At 38.0% G+C, this 22,221-nt stretch overlaps 1 protein-coding gene across 1 annotated transcript in view; it reads right to left on the bottom strand.

The window, feature by feature from the left end:
* lzts2b (leucine zipper, putative tumor suppressor 2b) overlaps positions 1–7,764 on the bottom strand; it is a 30,112-nt gene extending 22,348 nt beyond the window's left edge. The window contains exon 1 of the mRNA XM_026915237.3: positions 7,641–7,764. The gene's annotated coding sequence lies outside the window, so the exon portion shown is untranslated. The remainder of the gene's footprint in view (positions 1–7,640) is intronic.
* Between the last annotated feature and the right edge of the window lie 14,457 nt (positions 7,765–22,221).

The raw sequence follows: 22,221 nt of genomic DNA, 5'->3' as shown, positions 1-22,221 counted from the left end.
TCAGTGGGAAACCTTGAAGCTGAAACACACCCCTGGGATCTTCAGCATGAATGTCAACAACAAGGCGGGGCACAGGAAATTAGCTAATGAAACATCGGGTATTTTAGTTGGAGCATGAAAGTAAACACACACACACACACACACACACACACACACACACACACACACACTGAGTAATGCTCATATGTCAGTGAGTAAAGAGCTGAATTTGTTTATGGAAAAGACTGAAGCAGGAGAGGATGTGGGCGTTAAATGGCAGTTACCCACAATCAGCATAAGGCTGACTTTATTTCAGTGCTGTAAGGGCACTACCTATATTTTAGGGCTGGGCAATGTGATGATATCCTATAAATATACTTTTACTTTCTGAGAGCATCACAGGCATCATCAGTACTTTTATAACACTCCCTCCACTGTTACTGCAGGTAGCAATTGACAGACCGAATGGCAACTGAATTATATTTTTCTTTTATTGTTCTTCCTTTTCTTGGTTCTTGGTTTTTGTCATATACTTTTTCAAATGTAGTACAACTGTGTTCCTGGTACGTTGTTAGAAAACCTATATAGGTTTGAATCGGTTGGAGTGGAAGAACACAAGTGTCCTGCTCAGAGCCCTGACCTCGACCCCACTGAACACCTTTGGGATGAACTGGAACGCCGACTGCACCCCAGACCTCCTCACCCAACATCAGTGCCTGATCTCACTAATGCTCTTGTGGCTGAATGAACACAAATCCCCACAGCCACGCTCCAAAATCTAGTGGAAAGCCTTCCCAGAAGAGTTGAGGTTATTATAACAGCAAAGGGGAGCTACATCTGGAATGGGATGTTCAACAAGTACATATGGGTGTGATGGTTAGGTGTCCACAAACCTTTGGCCATACAGTGTATATGGCATAAAAAAGAAATTTTTAAATTAATTTTATGTGAGATAGATATTGAGATATAGTCAATTTCAGTCATTTCAGTCATTCAGTCAACCTCTATCTGTTGCTTTTATCACTGTTTAAAATAATATTTTCTCGAATAATTAGTATCAGTTACTCTGTTGATGTTTCCTAATGATTTAAAACTTCAGTAACAACCTGGACTTATTCGAGTCCCTACTAAGCAGCCATCATGAGTAATTTAATCTCCCACTGCTGCTGTGCACTAACAGGCTAATGGGTTTAATTAAAGTGCTGAATAACGCCAAGGGCTCTTGAGTGAAATTAGTCTGTCTGACTCCAGCACAAACACAGTTCACGGGAGAGTGAAAGAAGAGCGATGAGAACAGCTTCCCAACATCAGGGCGGCTATTTAACACAAAACGCACCCTTTGCCAGGAAAAACCCACCTCATCAAAGCCTGATGCAACATTTAACCACAGATTACCACAGTTTACGCAGGCTAATTAGTGGATCCTCAGTTATGGCAGGACTGCACCCACAAATCCACCACCCAGATTCACCTACACGTGAACTTTAGTGTACTAACTATCTATAAAAAAATCTGACTTACGGAGTTTGTGTTGTTTCTGACATGCTGATATCTACAAAAATTCCAGAATGACTTTGCAGAAATAAAAACAGCACCATCTTGAAGCCAGAAACGCTTTTTCTCAACACATATTTTGGCAGAGTTACCAACATTGCTAACAAAAATTCCTAGTGGGCAGAGAGAGAAAAAAAAAAAGAATTTTACCACAAAACTCCTAGCGTATGTTGCTGGACAGGATGGCTCCATGCTAACAGCATGAGAGATTAAAGATATGTTGGTTGAACTGATATTTAACTGCTATCTGAAGGAATGTTTGGATTTATAAGCAACCAGCAGAGTGGACAAGCTTACTTTATACAAAATTAACATAAGTCTATGTCTATTGTACGTAATAATAAATTATCTCAGTATATATGTGGAGTATGCAAACGTCGACCATAAAAAAGCTCTTTACACTTTGATTATTGACATGAATTGAAACTTTCAAACAAATCAAACAACTTGTCCATCCAAACAGAAACACAAAACAGCTAAAAGCATTTAAAAAATGATAATTACCATGTATACGATACATACTGAAAGAACATAATAATATTTTTTGTCACAAAACCGACACTCAAAAATGGAAATAAAAATAAAATGAATCTTTCTTTCTCTGTATCCTTTCCCTTTTGTTCACATTTGGTCTGACTTGCTTCAGTTTCACTGCTCAAAAATTACACAGATGATGGCACCTCCAGTTTGGAGGGGTACGAGGGTAAGAAGTGTGGCCTAAAGTTTGAATGTGGAATTAGTATTAGTGATTTAGAAGATAATATAGCTCCAATTTGATCTCTACATATATTTTTATATAGACTTCTGTATTCTGTATTTACGAAAGATGTCGATGATTTAGACATGCAGTTGCACAACACTAAACTGGATGCTAAAATGTTCCCTTAGTCTTAAAGTGCCGGTGCAAAACTAAAGAAGCAAACGTCAGACACAGAGCTTTTCTTAACTGATTGATTATATTCAGGGGGAACTGGTATAATTTCCTTCAGCTGTACTATTCCTGGTACTTTAAGACAAGCTGATTCTAGCTTCTGGGGTAGAGAATTTCTTGCGTACATGATGTTAAATATGTGAAATAGTGTACGTGCTGATCCCTAGATCATAGCACGTTAATAACTGATCCACTCCTTAGCCAGAGGGTGGTGTGTGTGTGTGTGTGTATGTGTGTGGGCGTGTGTGTGTGTGTGTGGATAAATCAGTTTCACCACGCAACACAGATGTGTCAACGTGAAAGATGAGCAACACACTGAATACAACGAACAAGGAATGGAACAGAAATCACACTGAGAGAGTGTGGTCGGACAGTGTGTGTGTGTGTGTGTGTGTGTGTGTGTGTGTGAGAGAGAGAGAGAGAGAGAGAGAGAGAAAGAGAGAGAGACATCTATGGCCTAATTCCTCTCAAGTCAAACCCACTGGGATTTTAGAGAATTGAGTCCTGCATTGGCACACACACACACACACACACACATGCACACACACACAGATAGTCTGTTCACAAACTGGGCAAAAGACTTACACTGGTTCAGGGTAGTCCTAAATTCAACATGTGCTGATAGTAGAACAGTGTGAGTGCCTACATCATGAGATATTGTACAGTGTGTACACCTGCATTATGAGTACAGTGTTGTAGTGAGGTACAGTGTGTACAGCTGTGTAGTGAGGTATTGTACATTGTGTACACCTGCATTGTGAGGTATTGTACAGTGTTTACAGCTGTGTAGTGAGGTATGGTACAGTGTGTACAGCTGTGTAGTGAGGTATAGTGTGTACAGCTGTGTAGTGAGGTATTGTACAGTGTGTACACCTGCATTGTAGGGTATTGTACTGTGTGTACACCTGCACTGTGAGGTATTGTACAGTGTGTACAACTGTGTAGTGAGGTATGGTACAGTGTGTACAGCTGTGTAGTGAGGTACAGTGTGCACAGCTGTGTAGTGAGGTACAGTGTGTACACCTGCCTTGTGAGGTATTGTACAGTGTGTACACCTGCATTGTAGGGTATTGTACGGTGTTTACACCTGCACTGTGACGTATTGTACAGTGTGTACAGCTGTGTAGTGAGATATCATACAGTGTGCACAGCTGTGTAGTGAGGTATTGTACAGTGTGCACAGCTGTGTAGTGAGGTATCATTCAGTGTGCACAGCTGAGTAGTGAGGTATGGTACAGTGTGTACAGCTGTGTAGTGAGGTACAGTGTGCACAGCTGTGTAGTGAGGTACAGTGTGTACACCTGCCTTGTGAGGTATTGTACAGTGTGTACACCTGCATTGTAGGGTATTGTACGGTGTTTACACCTGCATTGTGACGTATTGTACAGTGTGTACAGCTGTGTAGTGAGATATCGTACAGTGTGCACAGCTGTGTAGTGAGGTATTGTACAGTGTGTACAGCTGTGTAGTGAGGTATTGTACAGTGTGCACAGCTGTGTAGTGAGATATCGTACAGTGTGCACAGCTGTGTAGTGAGGTATCACACAGTGTGCACAGCTGTGTAGTGAGGTATCGTACAGTGTGTACAGCTGTGTAATGAGGTATCATACAGTGTGCACAGCTGTGTAGTGAGGTATCGTACAGTGTGTACAGCTGTGTAGTGAGGTATCGTACAGTGTGCACAGCTGTGTAGTGAGGTATCGTACAGTGTGTACAGCTGTGTAGTGAGGTATCGTACAGTGTGCACAGCTGTGTAGTGAGGTATTGTACAGTGTGCACAGCTGTGTAGTGAGATATCGTACAGTGTGCACAGCTGTGTAGTGAGGTATCACACAGTGTGCACAGCTGTGTAGTGAGGTATCGTACAGTGTGTACAGCTGTGTAATGAGGTATCATACAGTGTGCACAGCTGTGTAGTGAGGTATCGTACAGTGTGTACAGCTGTGTAGTGAGGTATCGTACAGTGTGCACAGCTGTGTAGTGAGGTATCGTACAGTGTGTACAGCTGTGTAGTGAGGTATCGTACAGTGTGCACAGCTGTGTAGTGAGGTATCATACAGTGTGCACAGCTGTGTAGTGAGATATCGTACAGTGTGCACAGCTGTGTAGTGAGGTATCATTCAGTGTGCACAGCTGTGTAGTGAGATATCGTACAGTGTGCACAGCTGTGTAGTGAGGTATCACACAGTGTGCACAGCTGTGTAGTGAGGTATCGTACAGTGTGTACAGCTGTGTAATGAGGTATCACACAGTGTGCACAGCTGTGTAGTGAGGTATCGTACAGTGTGTACAGCTGTGTAGTGAGGTATCGTACAGTGTGCACAGCTGTGTAGTGAGGTATCGTACAGTGTGTACAGCTGTGTAGTGAGGTATCGTACAGTGTGCACAGCTGTGTAGTGAGGTATCGTACAGTGTGCACAGCTGTGTAGTGAGGTATCGTACAGTGTGTACAGCTGTGTAGTGAGGTATCGTACAGTGTGCACAGCTGTGTAGTGAGATATCGTACAGTGTGCACAGCTGTGTAGTGAGATATCGTACAGTGTGCACAGCTGTGTAGTGAGGTATCGTACAGTGTGTACAGCTGTGTAGTGAGGTATCGTACAGTGTGCACAGCTGTGTAGTGAGATATCGTACAGTGTGCACAGCTGTGTAGTGAGGTATCGTACAGTGTGTACAGCTGTGTAGTGAGGTATCGTACAGTGTGCACAGCTGTGTAGTGAGGTATCGTACAGTGTGTACAGCTGTGTAGTGAAATACCGTACAGTGTGCACAGCTGTGTAGTGAAATACCGTACAGTGTGTACAGCTGTGTAGTGAGGTATCGTACAGTGTGTACAGCTGTGTAGTGAAATACCGTACAGTGTGCACAGCTGTGTAGTGAAATATCGTACAGTGTGCACAGCTGTGTAGTGAGGTATTGTACAGTGTGTACAGCTGTGTAGTGAGGTATCTTTAAGATCTGTTTCTTAGCCTGGTCAGTTTCAATCATAAATTTGTATTCTACTACAGGGATTTTTTTATTTTTTCAACTTTCCTTGTTCCACTTTTTAAACATTTTTCCAGATTTTTTCCTTTTCATACTTTATATGCTCGGTTTTCCTGCCAATTTTTTCAGGCCATTAACAATATCATGACATGGGAAAAATAAATGTGATAAACAATATAGATTTTCAGTATCAGAGAAAAAACATCAATATATCAAAAGAAAACAGATTTTCAGATATATCAAAAAAAACTTGCTGTCATGAGTCTTACTGAAACAACTGTAAGAACATGCAAAACTTTCCCAAAATGTCTTCTGATTTTCCATACTTTTGAAACAGGCCTGGTAAATGACTGCCTTTAAATTTATTACCTTTCCAGACTTTCCAGAACTGTGCAAGAGTCAGACTCGAGTTACTATATGAGACTTTCACAAAAGTTTAAAAATACGTGGTAAATACATTTATCTCTCCAATATTGTACAATGATTGTGCACAATGTGCATTATGACATGTACGTATAACACATGTTAGAGCTTATGTTAGAGCTTAGCAGTGCTGAAATTCCCACATTTGTTAGCTTAGGTTAAACAGCATTATGGTTTTATTACACATGAAGCTTTACGACAGCTGCCTGCAATGTCAACTTTCCAGATTCCGCAGGTGAGATAGTGTTCCACCGTAAACACCGGTGCACTGATACACAGGGTTGCCAGGTCATGTATTTCAAACATTTGTATAGCTTAGGAAATGGCAGCTCAGTGGATACACACTTAGATATATTATACTCTGAACTGGCAGTTTATTGTGTGTCCTGGAAAGAAAAGAAATAACACGGAAACTCATGCTACCTTCAAGAGCTACCAGAATTGTGGTAAATATGAGTTTCTGTCATGAAAGTTTCACATGAACATTCGGCACAAGTGTAAGCTTCAGAAATGTTTTTGATACCCACGTTTCCAAGCTGTATCCTAGTGGTTGATTCTTTATTTTTCACAAAACAATTTACGTCTAGTTGTCACAACCTGAAGCATTAAAACTGGCTTCCATCTTTAACCACAGGTTCAGTTTGTATATTTGTATAACTGGGGGAAGTTAGAAAGCGATCAAACATTAGCAGTGCACTACATTTTAACGACTTTGTAATAAGTATGAAAAGGGAATGATCCAAAAAGTATGTGCAGGCCTCATCAGTGTATGTTCACAAATCAGCATTTAATGTTTTAGACAGATAGACAGATAAAAACATGCCAGATCGCAAATCACTAATCTGCTCTCTAGTTCCTTCATCAGCTGCCAAAAACCAACCCTTTTACATGAAATAACCTGGGCCTTTGGCAAAGCTCTGGCAATCTGGTGATATACGTACATGAAGTTAAAGAACTTGATTAAAATCATTTCTGGTGAGTATGTGCTTTAAAATGGGATCTTTTCCTCAGTGGCCTTAAATGCACCAGGACAGTCGCAGGTGTGTTTGCTTTCCCCGACTACTGACTATCAGGAATAATCACTCAGTTTGTGGATGTTTGAGGCCAAACACACACCGCACACCCCACACACACACACACACACACACATACACACAGAGGGCCAGATTCCTCAAGCTTACTCCCCCGTTTCTTCTTACTGCTCTAATTCACTAACACAATACTAGCACATGATAATGAGAGCCCAGGATATTAAAAGAAAATCTGAGGCCTCTGAGTTGGGTTGAATATTTGGGACATATCATATCCTACAAATCATTTCAGTTTATGGGAAATGAAAACATAATGAATACTACAAGCATGGAAGATAAGACATAAAGATCCTCCAGCCATAGGAGTGTGTGCAAGAAAGTGCAGGGTTATTCCTTTTTATGCATTCATATCTGCATTCCTATTCAGTGCATTATATTAATGCATTAGGCTGCTTGATTAGTTTATGACCTTGTCTGAATCTGTGGCAAAGTACATTAAGATAACACAGCAGCACAATGACTGGCACACTTTCTCACACTCCTAAAGAGGCTACCAAAGAAATATTCATAAATAAAGTAGTAATCATTTTGAATACCATTCAACTACTATTCAGTGATTTGAAGAACAAACTGTTTCCCATGTTAGTGTATGGGCTTCATATCTGTATGTCTAATCCGATCTGCATTCTGCATTCTGCATTATGAAAGAAAAGCTTTACTAATCCCACTGAACTCACCATCAGTATCCAGAAACTTCCTGGAGCTTCACTTCTGATGAACTCAAATCATACACACACATCCAAACGCACTTTCAGCTCTGATCTGCTCTGAGCTCAGAGGCTCGGTGTCATTTGACAGAGGGAAGTTTACAGCACGAACGAGTACAGCTGCCTCCTGCCTGGGTTGCCAGATCGGAGCACCTGGATCCAACCCATTCTGCTGTAAAATTCAGTGTAAACCAGAAATGTCCATGTCAGAGAAAACACTGTGTACATGCACTAGAATTCATTCTACTGTATATGAAATATATGTGTTATACATTCCAAATATATGAACTGTATGTCTGCACATGGACCACTACTGAAGCTATCTTTGTGCTAACTTTGCACATGTTTACATTGCACATATACAATTGCACATGAATATCTCATGTTTACAATGCACCTATACACTTTTTATTGCACATGATCATCTCATGTTTACAATGCACATATACGCTTTTTATTGCACATGATCATCTCATGTTTACAATGCACATATACACTTTTTTATTGCACATGAACATCTCATGTTAAAAATGCAAGTATACACTTTTTTATTGCACATGATCATCTCATGTTTACAATGCCAGTATACACTTTTTTATTGCACATGATCATCTCATGTTTACAGTGCACATATACGCTTTTTATTGCACATGAACATCTCATGTTTACAAGGCACATATACACTTTTTATTGCACATGATCATCTCATGTTTACAAGGCACATATACACTTTTTATTGCACATGATCATCTCATGTTTACAATGCACATATACACTTTTTATTGCACATGATCATCTCATGTTTACAATGCACATATACACTTTTTATTGCACATGAACAGATCATGTTTACAGTGCACATATACACTTTTTATTGCACATGAATATCTCATGTTCACAATGCACATATACACTTTTTATTGCACATGAACATCTCATGTTTACAATGCACATATACACTTTTTATTGCACATGAACATCTCATGTTTACAATGCACATATACACTTTTTATTGCACATGATCATCTCATGTTTACAATGCACATATACACTTTTTATTGCACATGATCATCTCATGTTTACAATGCAAGTATACACTTTTTATTGCACATGAACATCTCATGTTTACAAGACACATATACACTTTTTATTGCACATGAGTATCTCATGTTTACAATGCACATATACACTTTTTATTGCACATGAACATCTCATGTTTACAATGCACATATACACTTTCTCTTGCACATTTTTTGCACTATTTGTAATTTATGTTTTTTGTGTTTTCCTTACATGTCCTGTTCAAAGTATGTCAGAGGTTGCTGGAAGGATTCACAGAGTAAGAATTTCATTGTATAGTGTATTTAGGTATCCTTTTTTCCTAACAGTAGTCCTTGAAAACAAAACAGACAAATTTCTAGTACTCATCTTAAACATCAACTACCTTAAGCTATGAAAGTGAACTGTCAACAATAAAGCGATTGTAATCCAGTGAGGGTGATTAACATCAATCTGGCAACCCATGTAGTAGGCGGGGTTTGGCCTCGTTATTAACGCCATACTCACATGACCTTTCTCTTTCATCCCCATGTTTCTCTGACTGCTCCTGGATCAGCTGTGGCTTTCTACTAAACACAAATAATACCGCAGAGCTGATCTGAGAACAGTGACACAGTGCGGGAGTTAGGTTTCACTGTACAGAGGGGGAAATAAAAATAAAAAAAATACAAAATAAAATAATACAAATAAATAAAATTATTTTTTAAATATATAAATATTTATTTATAAATATTTATACAATTTATTTATATAAAATATATAATATTTTAAGTAAATATATTTAATATTTACTACTTCTGCTACTACTACTACTAATAATAATAATAATAATAATAATAATAATAATAATAATAACAGTGTTATTCGTACTTCTCTATATATATTTACACAGTCAAATAAATAATATTTTAAATAAATAATATTTTAACAATTCATAATTTTAATAATATTGTTTTAGTTATTTCTTTTATTCTTATTTATTATTTTTAATTCTATTTGTTTATTTATCTATTTTATTGTAATAGGAAATGTTAATCTGAATATCTGAATCACAGTTTTTGTGGTGAAATCCAAACACACCTAAACACACCTAAGCACACCTAAACACACCTCTGCATCATATGTATTTTTTTTTTAAAACAAGCATGTACATCAGTGAACAGGTACACAGTGGATCAAGGAAGACATTACTGCCAGATATAACTCAAGAGTAGTTGTAAAATATGGATTAAAATAACTGAGCTCATTATTTAATGACTGGTGACGCAGATACAAGCCAATCCCTGTGATATGACAGAAAGTGTGACTCATGGTACATTTATTTATTACTGCTATTTTAAATGATTTCCTGTTTTTATGTTACAGTCTAATTAAAATGTAATGCATTGTAATGATATCGTCATCACTATCTGGTTATACCACACAGTAAAATCATTACAGATTCATTTTTATAGTACTTTTTAACAGCAGTTTGTGTGTGTGTGTTACTGTAACATTAATGATATTATATGAGGAAAAGTGAATCACTGGCCTTGTTCCAATTTCCTAACATGGTTCGTCTCGAGGGAGTTTGGAAAGGTCTGGATGAATGTTATGCTACATTTAGCTCTTTCTCTTCTGTGAAATGAGGTTTTGCCTGGGGTTTAAACAGGTCACCACCCCATGACCATTTTTCAGAGGTTAAATAAATAGTTTGAATCACAGGTGAAGAGAGCAGGAGCCAGTTTCCCAATGGCATCATAGTGGTCAGATCATCTTAGCTCTCTTAGACAGAGAGAGAGAGAGAGAGAGAGAGAGAGGGATAGTCTGTGTGAAACCTAAACATGCCCAAAGCGATTTGCTGTGGTTTCATGAAGTAAGTCTAGTTAATTTATAAAACCCCAAATCATGTGTGTGCCTCAATGTGACATACCAAACTGTGTGAATGATTTACTACATGAGATGAAACTGCTTTAAAATCATTTTTTGGAAGAACTATTGACTCCCCCACAGCCTGGAAGAAACCTTGAGAGGGGCAATTAAAGAGAAGACCCTTGTCTAAGTAGATTAGGCAGGTGATAGCTCATAAATAAAGGGATGAACAAGAGAAGAATAGATATCAATATACCGATAATGACTATTCAGGATCACACAATAAATAAGGAAGAAAAGCCATGACTATGGAGCAACAGCAATGTATCGGTGCTGATCAAGAGTAAGAGTTGTGAGTAACACTACATCCATGGGAACAAAGCGTATGAATGTCAAATATTCAAGAGAAAGCTATTTCAAGAACCAGGGGATTAAATTCAAATGGCCAAACCAAATGTAGATTAGCTTTAAACCCTCCTTGTCAGTGAGAGATTACCATATACTTCCTGCAAAACTCCAGGAATGTGTTTTTATTATGTACGCAATGGACTTGACTGCTATGTTTCAAGGTTTCACCCAACAGGTCTTACAGGATCTCACAGTAAACTTGATGAGTTGACACAGAGATGCCTGTCATGCCTGAAGTTTCATTCGCACAGCAAAAAAACTTCATCATGCCCTGGCTGTTAGGTTTTTGGTTCAGCACTCCGAGCAAAAAAGTAGGCCAGGGTGACCGTCTCAGAGGCGCATAAAAAAAGTTGTTCATTTCTGTTTCATCATTCACAACAGTGTGGGATTGTGTTCCCAAGACCTCTATGAGGCTGCAGTTAAATCTGGAAACTGATAAAGTACATCGAGCTTTTCTTATTCCACAGAGAGAAAGCAACACGGCAGCATTTCAGATCTGGAGAGGACAAATTGAGCTTTAGTTCAATTGGGTCAAAATGATTGACACGCAATTCATATATGAGTAGAAAATATAACTATATAACATAATCTATATCCTATATATGACTAAATTATTTTGCAGCTGAAGTCTCAATTCTGATTAGTCTGAAGGTGTCGATTCATTGTTTAGAACAGCAGCTCTGACAGTAGTTTCAGCTGCAAGGCAAATCACAGGTTTATATTAATGCACTTGTTCAACATTTTATCATTTCTATAGTAACAATTTATACAGGGACTCAGACCCTTGACACCTGAAATTTAGCTTAGGTGCATCCCACTTCCCTGGATCATCTTTGAGATGTTTCTACACTTTGATTGTTCCTCATGTGGCAAATTCCATTGATTATACATGATTTGGAAAGGCACACACCAGTCTATATAAAGTCTAACACCTGAAAATGCATATCAGAGCAAAAACCAAGTCATGAGGTCAAAGGAACTGCCTGCAGAGCTCAGAGACAGGATTGTGGCACACAGATCTGGGGAAAGCTACAAAAAACACTTCTGTTGCTTGAAGGTTCCCAAGAGCACAGTGGCCATAATTCTTAAATGGAAGAAGTTTGGAACAACCAGGACTCTTTCTAGAGCTGGTCGCCCGGCCAAACTGAACTCTCTGGGAGAAGGTCCTTGGTAAGAGAGGTGACCAAGAATCTGCTGCGAACATCTTGGTGCCAGATACCACAGCACACTTTCAGAGGTCTTGTGGAGTCCATGCCTCAACAAATCAGAGCTGTTATGGTGGCACAAGGGAGTCCTTGTTATGGCTTATCAGTGTATATATATGTTTGCCATTTATTTAACCTTCATGGAAGGAGTCTCCAGTGTCAAGGCTTTGCAGCAGCCAGAGGTTTATAACTTTCTGGCATGGGACAGTCTTCAGGGCAGAGGACTTTGTGGTAACATGACCACCTGCATTTATGTCCTATTAACTTCAGGAGAGAGGCTTGTGAGAGAATGATTGTTTATAGCTGTTGTTACTTGGTTTGTGAATGTAACACAACATTAAATGTAACTACAAATCGCTAAATAGTATGATTTGTCATTCTTTAATAAAAAAAAATCATTTCATTGTTGGCAAATTGTTTTGGTATACAAGAAATAACACACTTTATTGGAAATTAATCAACTTCAGGGTGGGAACAGTTTCTTCTTCACATTATGCTGTAGTAACAACCTACATAGCAACTGTGTAAACATGTAAATGTTGATATGGTGAAGCTTTCTTATAAGGAGTCTCAATTGTCAGCCCTTTATAACAGTCAGATCTACAGCTATACCCTGAAGTTTTGCAACAGTCTTCACTATAAATGATATTATCACTGTGTGCAGCTTTTTTCTACAATTCTTCTGTTTCCTAAAACATTGGGAGGTGACTGATGCCAAATTGATTACGCTAAGACAAAATTATTCTGCTTGTCCAAAATGGCTGTCCAAAGAACTTTACAGCCAGATGGTGAAGTTTATGGATGTTTCCCATGTTTCAAGATTTGTGAATTCAATGTTTTTATGTTTGTGACGTGTCCTAAACCACATCAACAAGTCTGTAAAGCATGCGATGTGGCTTAAGGCAGATATTTAGTAAAATGGTTTTGGTTTTCATAGCTCCAGTGATGAGGTAAGTACACAAAGAATGTCCAGCCTTTGAAATTAGGGCTAAGCAGGAAATTTTGTATAATATATATATATATTTTTTTGCCAAACCTATCCTGCATGTTCTAAATATTCTACAAGATTTGTAAAACAGTCTACTTTATAGGCAGTCATTACAATTCTAAATCAGAGTAAACTCTATTTCTACATTGTTTAATAAACTGTTAATATTTTCCCAGTTTCCGAAAACCACATAACTGAATCCTTGAACTGCAGCTGCACTGTTACATGGCATTTCCAGGAAACTGGAAGCAGATGTCATGATATTATACAGTGAAATATATCTTTTTATTCTTACAGCTTTATTTTCATAAAAAAGCTAAAGCTAATGATACCTTACTGTCCCTGCCTGCATTTTGTTCTGCCGGTTAGTAAACAGGAGGCACACAGTGAGACAGAGGGAGGACTGTTGGGAAGTGGGTGTCTAAGGACTGTTGTCCATTGTTTTCATCTTCACAATTCTTTCTTTCAGTTCATTTTGCCTGCTGTGGCTGAAGTGATGCTATCACACAGTATAATAATAAAAGTACAAGAGTGATATTCTGCATTTATAATAGACAGAGTGGTCTGAAGTAGGACAGATATTATGTAGATATATAATTGATTACTTTGGAAGGCTTGTCTAAAGTTTTCCAGTCTGTTCTGTGTCTAGTTCAGTCATTTTGCTTCTCGTCTCACTGTTCTGCATATCAGGATTCCAGCAGTCACTAAGCATCCAGCCAACATTCAGTCACACTCTTCTGTCTGTTATCAGATCCTGCCTTGTGTCTATAAATAGGCTTTTTAGACAGGCAGTGGCTGTTTCTTTCTTTCACTATAACTCTTTGCCTGTAAAAAGAGTTGCAATTTTTTTACAGGGACAGTATACGGCTTCTAAAACTAGGCCTAAGTATCACTGAGTCAAATATAGTCACAAAAGATGAACATTACTTTTCCAACAAAAATATTACAGAGGAAAAATGTTACAGAAGATTGTTTGTATGTGAGTAAAGAAAGTAACATATTACATAATGGACTACTTTTCAGATAAAAATACATGAAGGCTAGTCATTACCCTCAAAAACAAAAGCAAGTGTTAAAGTCTCCAGAAGAACTGTGACAGGTTCTCCAAGATGCCTAGAAAAACTTTCCAGCCAATTTTCTTATAAAATTGCACAATGTTTACCTAAGACTACTTATGCTTTTTTTTAAGGCAAGAGGTTTTCAAGTCAGATATTGATTTTATTTAGTTTAATGCTGTTTACTGCTCCCCATAGTAGCTTTCTTTTGTATGTAGTATCTTTTTGAACATATCTTTGCTATACAACATTTCTTTACACGTGCTTAAGACTTTGGCACAATACTGTATGTCTCAAAATATCTCATACCATATTTAACTTTTGAGTTGGTTTAAATATATAGAAAAAATTCCATGCATAAAGACTGTGAATACGTGACATGAAATATTAGGAAGTATCCCATCATGTGTTTCAGTGTTTAAGGCTTTGTGCTACAGATTAAAAGGTTCTGAGTTCAAATTCCAGCACTGCCACTGAGACCCTTAAGTCCCATCTACTCAGTTGTATCCTGTCTCAATTGTAGGTGACTTTGGATAAAAGCATCACCAAATACGTAAATGTAAACAGTCAGGGAAAAGCTCAGAACACCTGACATTTCATTTATATGCATCAGTGCTCGTTAAACAAAAACACTCGAACTGGTCCAGCATGAACCTGAAATTTGAATATGAAAAAGGATACCATTTGGCTAAGGTCCAGAGCACACAATGTTCTCCTTTAGCAGCACATTAACAGAAGCACACTTTTTATGTTATAGTTGCATTAGAAAGAAAGAGCTGATAAGTTAAGGAAAGTGTTTAGTGCTTTATTTTCTGAACATTAACTCTCCTTCACATACACAGTGTCACATATACTCAGTTTATTAGGTAGAAGATACTAGATGCACCTAGTAAACTTAACTCAGTGTATGTGCTGTCCAAAGAGAATCCACCACCAGTTATTCTATGTGGCTTATTAGCTTATCATGTTGGAGTCTAATATGTTATATTCTATTCAGGCCCACAGTCTTGATTAGAAAAGCTGTTTTCTTTTTTACCTAAAAAGTGTACGTCTAGACCAGCCTTGATTAAATGTGCCTTAATGACCTAAGTAAACTCTTATAGCTTCCTAAAAGGGTTCTACATAGAATCCTCTCTTTTAAGAAAACAAACTGTGGATTAAGGGTGTAACTCAATGACAGTTGCAGTGACAGTATCTGTATCCATTTAGTGCTCCAAAAACCCCAAGTAGGTGTGACCTGTTTTTTTCTTTCTCACTCATGTCCACAAGAAAGTACTCAAAAAAGTTTTTTTTTTTTTTTTAAATCACAGTCTTGATGTGCAAGTTTTATATATATATATGTATATATATATATATATATATATATATATATATATATATATATATATATATATATACAGTATATACACACACACACACACACACATATATATATCCCAATTGCTTGTTGCAAAAAATGTTGTGGTGAAATGAAAGCAGTCATAATTCTGTTTAATAATCCTCTTCTGGGCCAGGTATTAAAAATCACATCCAGACCTGCACCATCTCAGGGTCAGATGTAACAATATTCTTTTTTAAATTCGGGCCAGTTCTTGTATTAGGCCCAGGGGTGGAAAATATTTGAATAATTGTACTTCATTTCTGTACTTAAGTGTTACTTCGATGTATTTACAGTATACTTTACCTGAGTATTATTGCAATTGATTACTGGTATTCTTACTTAATTACATTTCCAAGAAAAAAAAATTTTTTTACACTTACACATTTTTATTTAGACCTTCAAAGTACTTTTTACAAAGCTTGGGGTCTCTGCTTCTCACTAAGACTGTCTGCTGTATATTAGTTGAATGGGCTCAATCGTTTCAGTTTAGCATTCAATCAAGTTCATCATCATAAGACAACACAGAAGGATCATGCGAATTCATCATCTCTGATCATGCTACACAATGTAGTTAGCACTGTAGCGATCCATGTGTGTCTGAATATAGATAAGCCACCGGACAGCAGTGTTGAACTTGAGGATGACCACCCCAGCCCTCCTCTGTAAAATATGCTGGAGTAATGCTGCGGTTGACTTGAGTGCGCAACTTGTTATTCCCAACCTCCAAACAGGAAAAACAAAGAAAACACCTCCTCAGCTTGAAATTCCTACTCATCAACCTGGGGTTGTCTTCTCAACTATGTTCGAAAGTCCTTCCCAGTTTACAGAGTGACATCAAATCAACATCGCTGCACCCAGCATCAGAAGTAAACAATGCAGCATTTCTTATCTTTAAATGAGTTATACTATACATACAAGTATTTCCTTATGTATGTATCACTCATCACAGTTAGCTTGTTGCTAACAGAAGATGAACATGGAGGCGTCCATGTTTTTTCCCACACTTCATATGTCAAATGTGCCAAGGTTGAAAATGACGTCATTCTGGACCTGCTAATTACTACTTACAAAATAAGTAAAATACAGCATAAGTAAAGACTTGTATAAAATGGGGTGCCTCCGTTAACTCCCTAGAAGGTATGGACTCCATTTAATTTAAGAAAGCAAGTTGAAGTAGTTTCATTAATTTGTTAACATAAATTGTAAGTTAGCCTTCTTTGCTAATTTGTGGTTATGCTAGGATTGATTCCAGTAGCTAACATAATTGACTAGGCAGCAAATCAAATTCTAGCTAATGGTTAATATTTCAAATGAATGATTGAATGATTGAATAATGTTTTCAGGCAATAGTTGTTTTCAAATAAAAATCATCTTCTAACAGTTTTAGATACACTATATGGCCAAAAGTTTGTGGACACCTGACCATCCCACTCATATGTGGTTCTTGTCTAGAATGTTTAGAATGCTTTTGTGTGTTGTAGCATTACAATTTCACTTCACTGGAACTATGAGGCCCAAACTTTTTCAGCATGACAATGCCCCTGTGCACAAAGCGAGCTCCATGATGACATGATTTGCCAAGGCTGGAGTGGAAGAAGCCTGATTTCAACTCCACTGAACACCTTTGGAATGAACTGGAATGCTGACTGCGCCCCAGACCTGCTCGCATGACCTCACTAATGCTCTTGTGGCTGAATGGACAAATCCCCACACCCATGATCCAAAACCATATGGAAAGCCTTCCCAGAAGAGTGGCGGTTATTATAACAGGGTAAAGAGGAGACTAAATCTGGAATGGGATGTTCAAAAACCACTTATGAGTGTTAAGGTCAGGTGTTCACATACTTTTGGCCATATGGTGTAAATACTAAGTTACTTTTCACATGAGGAAATGACATTTTGATCAGTTAAACTCATTTAAAGTACATTTAAAAGTAACAACTTTTTGGCATTTACTTGCATTTATTGCATTGCATTTATTATCTCACTTGCATTTATTTGGCTGTATACTTCCACTATTAATTGACTAAGATTTTAACACATTATCTATACTTTCACTTACTGTAAGTATAATTTCTCAGTACTTTATCCACCCCTGATTAGGCTGTTGTGAAAAGAAGACACTGAGCCATCCAGATGTGGATACATTAGGCTCTAATCCAGTGCTGTGGACAGTGTGATCTTCACCTAACCAGTGCAGGGTCCATCCTCATCTCTGTTATAAGTATTTATGCAGCATGTGTTTCTTTTCGTGTGGACTCTTTGGCAAAAATTTGAATGGGAATATCTGTGGTTAGAGAAAAGCAACACAACCTTAAAAACACGAAGACAATGGAGCTATGTGAAGCTCGTCGAAAAACATCAACAGTGCGGTTTGGAGGCTCAAGAGGAAGTTTATTCTGAGTTTGCTTTGAGATCTCACTCTTTCTTCAGGTTCGTCCATTAGCAGAGATCACAAAAGCTGTAAGAATGAACCCAGCAAGTGATTTTTCAAAACTGTATGGTATGCCATGCAATCTCAGGAAATAATCAGATTGGATTCCAGCTTTTTTAACTTCCTGCCAAAACACCTATCCATCTTTGTCACTTGGCTTTGTTCTTCATGCTCTATTTATTTAATCTGAACAGGCCCAGGCCTTGATAGAGTCTCTTTGTCTGATTGCATTGAATTCTGGCGCTCCAAATTACCTCCAGATTTCTCCACAGCAAATGAGCCAGGAAAGTATGAGAGCAATGTCAGACTGAGTGGATGAGAGCATGAGTCAATGGCAGCACAGCATGCTCTTTACTCAACACTATCATCTGTTATGCTAATGAGCTCTAAAGGCTTAGTAAGGGATAAAAATGTAGCGTAAAGTTACATTTATTGTATCACATTTCAGTGGGGTGTAGCACAGTTAAAGGAGTAATTTCATTGGTCTTTTTCTTGATGGTGATGATTCAGATATGGTGCAATACATTTGAGAAGTGGGAGAACAGTAAACTGGTCAGGAAGCAACTGTGTTGTAGAAAAAAAAAAAAAAAGTTTTACAGTTTGATACATCAGCCCAAGTAGTATTCTGGGAAATATTTACAGTGTTGGCAGATTATGAACTTCTAACCATATCAATTTCAATTTTTTTCCCTATGGATTTGTGCCATCATATTTATTGCAGGACAAGGCGCCAAAGGTCCTGGCTACATTTTTGCTTCCTTTTTTTATCCTACATTATTTCTTTTTCACTAACTTTTGATAAAACATCAGTAATATCAGCAAACCAGGATAAGTGCAACAAGTTTGCAAACCTAGTGTAAAATTATACAGGAGACTCAACCAGAGCCATGTTAGTCTAGATTTGCTAGCTAGCTACTCACTGGTTTAAACAGATAATCCATATAGCTGGCATTAGCTACTACAAATTATAGAGGCTCCTACAGACTGGAGTTGAGAACCCTTGAGCTAGACTATCTTTTCAACCTGAAGTCAAAGACAAAGAGCTGAGGTAACAGTAACATAGCTAGCTAATAACTAGCCCTTGCTAATAATAAGCTAGCGATGTTAACTAGCTGGACAGTGAATCAATGTGAATTGATATGAATTAATGAATTAATTTGCAGCAGTGGTTTTTACACTGTTGTTGTTGTTGTTGTTCTTTCGGCTGCTCCCATTAGGGGTCACCACGGTGGATCATTGGTCTACATATTTCATTTGGCACAGTTTTTACGCCAGATGCCCTTCCTGATGCAACCCTCCCCAAATTTATCTGAGATTGGGACCGGCACTGGGAGTGCACTGTTTTGTGCAACCCCAGTGGCTGGGGTCAGTTCCCTGGCCGGGAATCGAAGCCCGGCCACGGGGGTGACAGTGCAGAGGCCTAAAGTGGTTTTTACACTAATAAAACATTATCAATATCAAAATATACAAAAAATACAGACTCGAATTAACTTCCTTATTAATTGTTCCTTGTTTGAAGCTCATACAAACAAATGAAAGAACTTCTGTCAAAACTGCAGACAAAAAAAGGATTTGATATTTTATCAGAGATGAATTAAAATCAGTGCTATTCAATTTATATTTGTAAAGTACTTATAACAATAAACATTATCACAAAGTAGCTTTACAGAATGATTAAGGCTTTGTCCCAAACCATATACTACTGTAAACAGTATAGCTCCACTACAGCCACTGATACTGATTCAATAGAATTGGTGTAACATTTAGACATGCTATTTAGTGCAATCCTACAGTATGTACAGTCATGTACATATGAAAGTGAGGGAAATGTGTGATTAGGGCTGGAGGAAACTGACAAGGACATTATGTTCCCAACTGAGTTCCTTTCACAGTATAACAGGAAAAAACAGGAAAAAGTAGAAGTGGGACTGTTTTATGTAAATTATTTTGTTACAACCCATCTACAAATAGAGAAAATGTAGTACGAGCCCTTAACTATTCTTTGGTTATCTTTCTGGGGGAACCGTACAACAGAGTGCTCCTCTGTGAGAAAGGATTTTAAGTAGAACCCGAACCATCCATCCGTTTTCTGTGCTGCTTGGCCTACACAGGGTCATGGGGAGCCTATCCCAGGGGACACCCTGGACAGGGTGCCAATCAATCGCAGGGCACAATCACACACTATGGACAATTTTAGAGATGCCAATCAGTCACATTTCATGTCTTTGGACTGGGGAGAAAACTAAAGTACTCATAGGAAACCCCCAAAGCACATGGAGAACATGCAAACTGCGTAGAGATAGGAATCAAACCCCCAACCTTGGAGGTGCTAGGCAAATGTGCTAACTACTAAGCCACCGTGCCCCCCCTAAGTAGAGTCTTTTTTTTTGCAAATTAAAAACCCTTAATTGTCCAGTGAACCTTTGAAGAACCCTTAAAGAAGCATTTTTTAAAGACGGCAGGATGTACACCGCCTTCCGCGGTGCAGTTATCTTGATATAGTTGTATCCTCACTTCAAACTGCTCATGGTGGATGCTAACATTGAGGACAAGAATATGCTAAATTTTAAAAAATGGCTATGATTTTTGGGCCGCTAACTAATCTAAAACAAAATAAACATAACATACAATTTGTTACACTTCCTCCTTAGCCCCAAAACAAGAGAAAAACTGGTGATAAAAAGTAAATGCTGCACGTCCTTTACCTTTTCCATGCAATTTGTCACTTATACAGAACTCACCATATTATTCTTAAATACAACATAGCGAGAGAGAGGGAGAGAGAGAGAGAGAACAAAGAAAGAGAATGACGCTACTACATCAACACATGGTGACCCGAAGAAAGGATCTGTTCAGGTGGCACTTCTGGTCGCATCAGACGGGGTGGGAAATTCCTCTACGTCTGTCTTCTCTAGCGCTTTATCCACTTAATTCTCACTTACTGCAACAGAGAGAAAAAGACAAAAAAATAACTAACCATATGGACTCAAGGAGCATTACAACAGCTGGTCATTAAAACGTTTTGTCTGTTTTTCAGAAAACAAAAGGCGCACAGACTTTGCAACAACAAAAAACAGCTGCATGGAAACACTGAATATCAGTCAGATTTTTTTCATGTCTGCTACTTGTATTTTATTTGCAACTCTTCTGTTTAATTAGCCTTATAAATCATTTTGATGAAAGATCATGATTTTTTTTAAAAAAAAATATTTGCATAATTATTTCTTCAATTTAAGCTGCTACAGTTCATTGAATTAACATTATTTATAGCCGAGTCTGTGCTAAATTAAAAAAAAAAAAGCCATCTTTGACCCTCCTGGCTTTCCACATTCCACATGCACCTGTTCCTAATTTCCTTATTTTCCTTATTTAAGCCTGTAGTTTTCCACCTTGCTTTGTGGAAAGTCTTGCTCTCTGACTGAAATAGTATCCTAGTCCATCTACTTTCTTTCCAAACAAACTGCAGTGTTCAGTGTATTATGCATGCTCTGCATTTCCCCTATGGCTACAACATAAAACAGTAAAACATCTACAACAGTGCACTATATAGTGAAAAGGGGTTGGGGTCAGCCATACAGCTGGATTCCTGTTAGCCTTTCTTTGTAGTCCTTAACATTTTTTTTTTTTTGTCTTTAGTCCTGTATAGATCCCCTTTCTATATTTTCCTTATTGCTTCCTGCATCTGTGCATTTTGTGTATTTTGGGAGTTTGCCAGTTAACTTCTCTGCTTGAGTCCACATTCCTGAGTGTGAGCATTACATAAGCTGCTGAGTTGGTGCAGAGGCATGTCGAATTTGGAAAATGACAGAAAAAAAAATTGGATCCCTGGACTGTTTAAATTATTTCCAGTGGCACAAGTGGTGCTATTTTTGAAACAGGAAATGAACACAATTTTCCACTTAATTCAAATGTCATCAATAGACCAAGACCGCAATCAGCCATGTTTGGTGTGTGAAGTTTGCTTCTTTAGTTTTGTACTGGAAGAAGAAGAAACAGAAGCTTGTAGCTACCCATTTGGCATTGTGCAAACATACACAATCACTATTAAACATATGAGTATCTCAGACATGTTTATGTGGTTTCTGACACTGTATGACACTGATATGGACGAAAGAATTTCACAGTGTTAAATGTGAGAGAAATCCACAATCCAGTAGTCAGCTGAATCAC

Source organism: Pangasianodon hypophthalmus, chromosome 12 (genome assembly GCF_027358585.1).
Source record: "Pangasianodon hypophthalmus isolate fPanHyp1 chromosome 12, fPanHyp1.pri, whole genome shotgun sequence".
Classification (NCBI taxonomy): Eukaryota; Metazoa; Chordata; class Actinopteri; order Siluriformes; family Pangasiidae; genus Pangasianodon; species Pangasianodon hypophthalmus.
The sequence above is the reverse complement of the archived record's forward strand: the minus strand, read 5'-3'. Positions and strand labels throughout refer to the sequence as shown.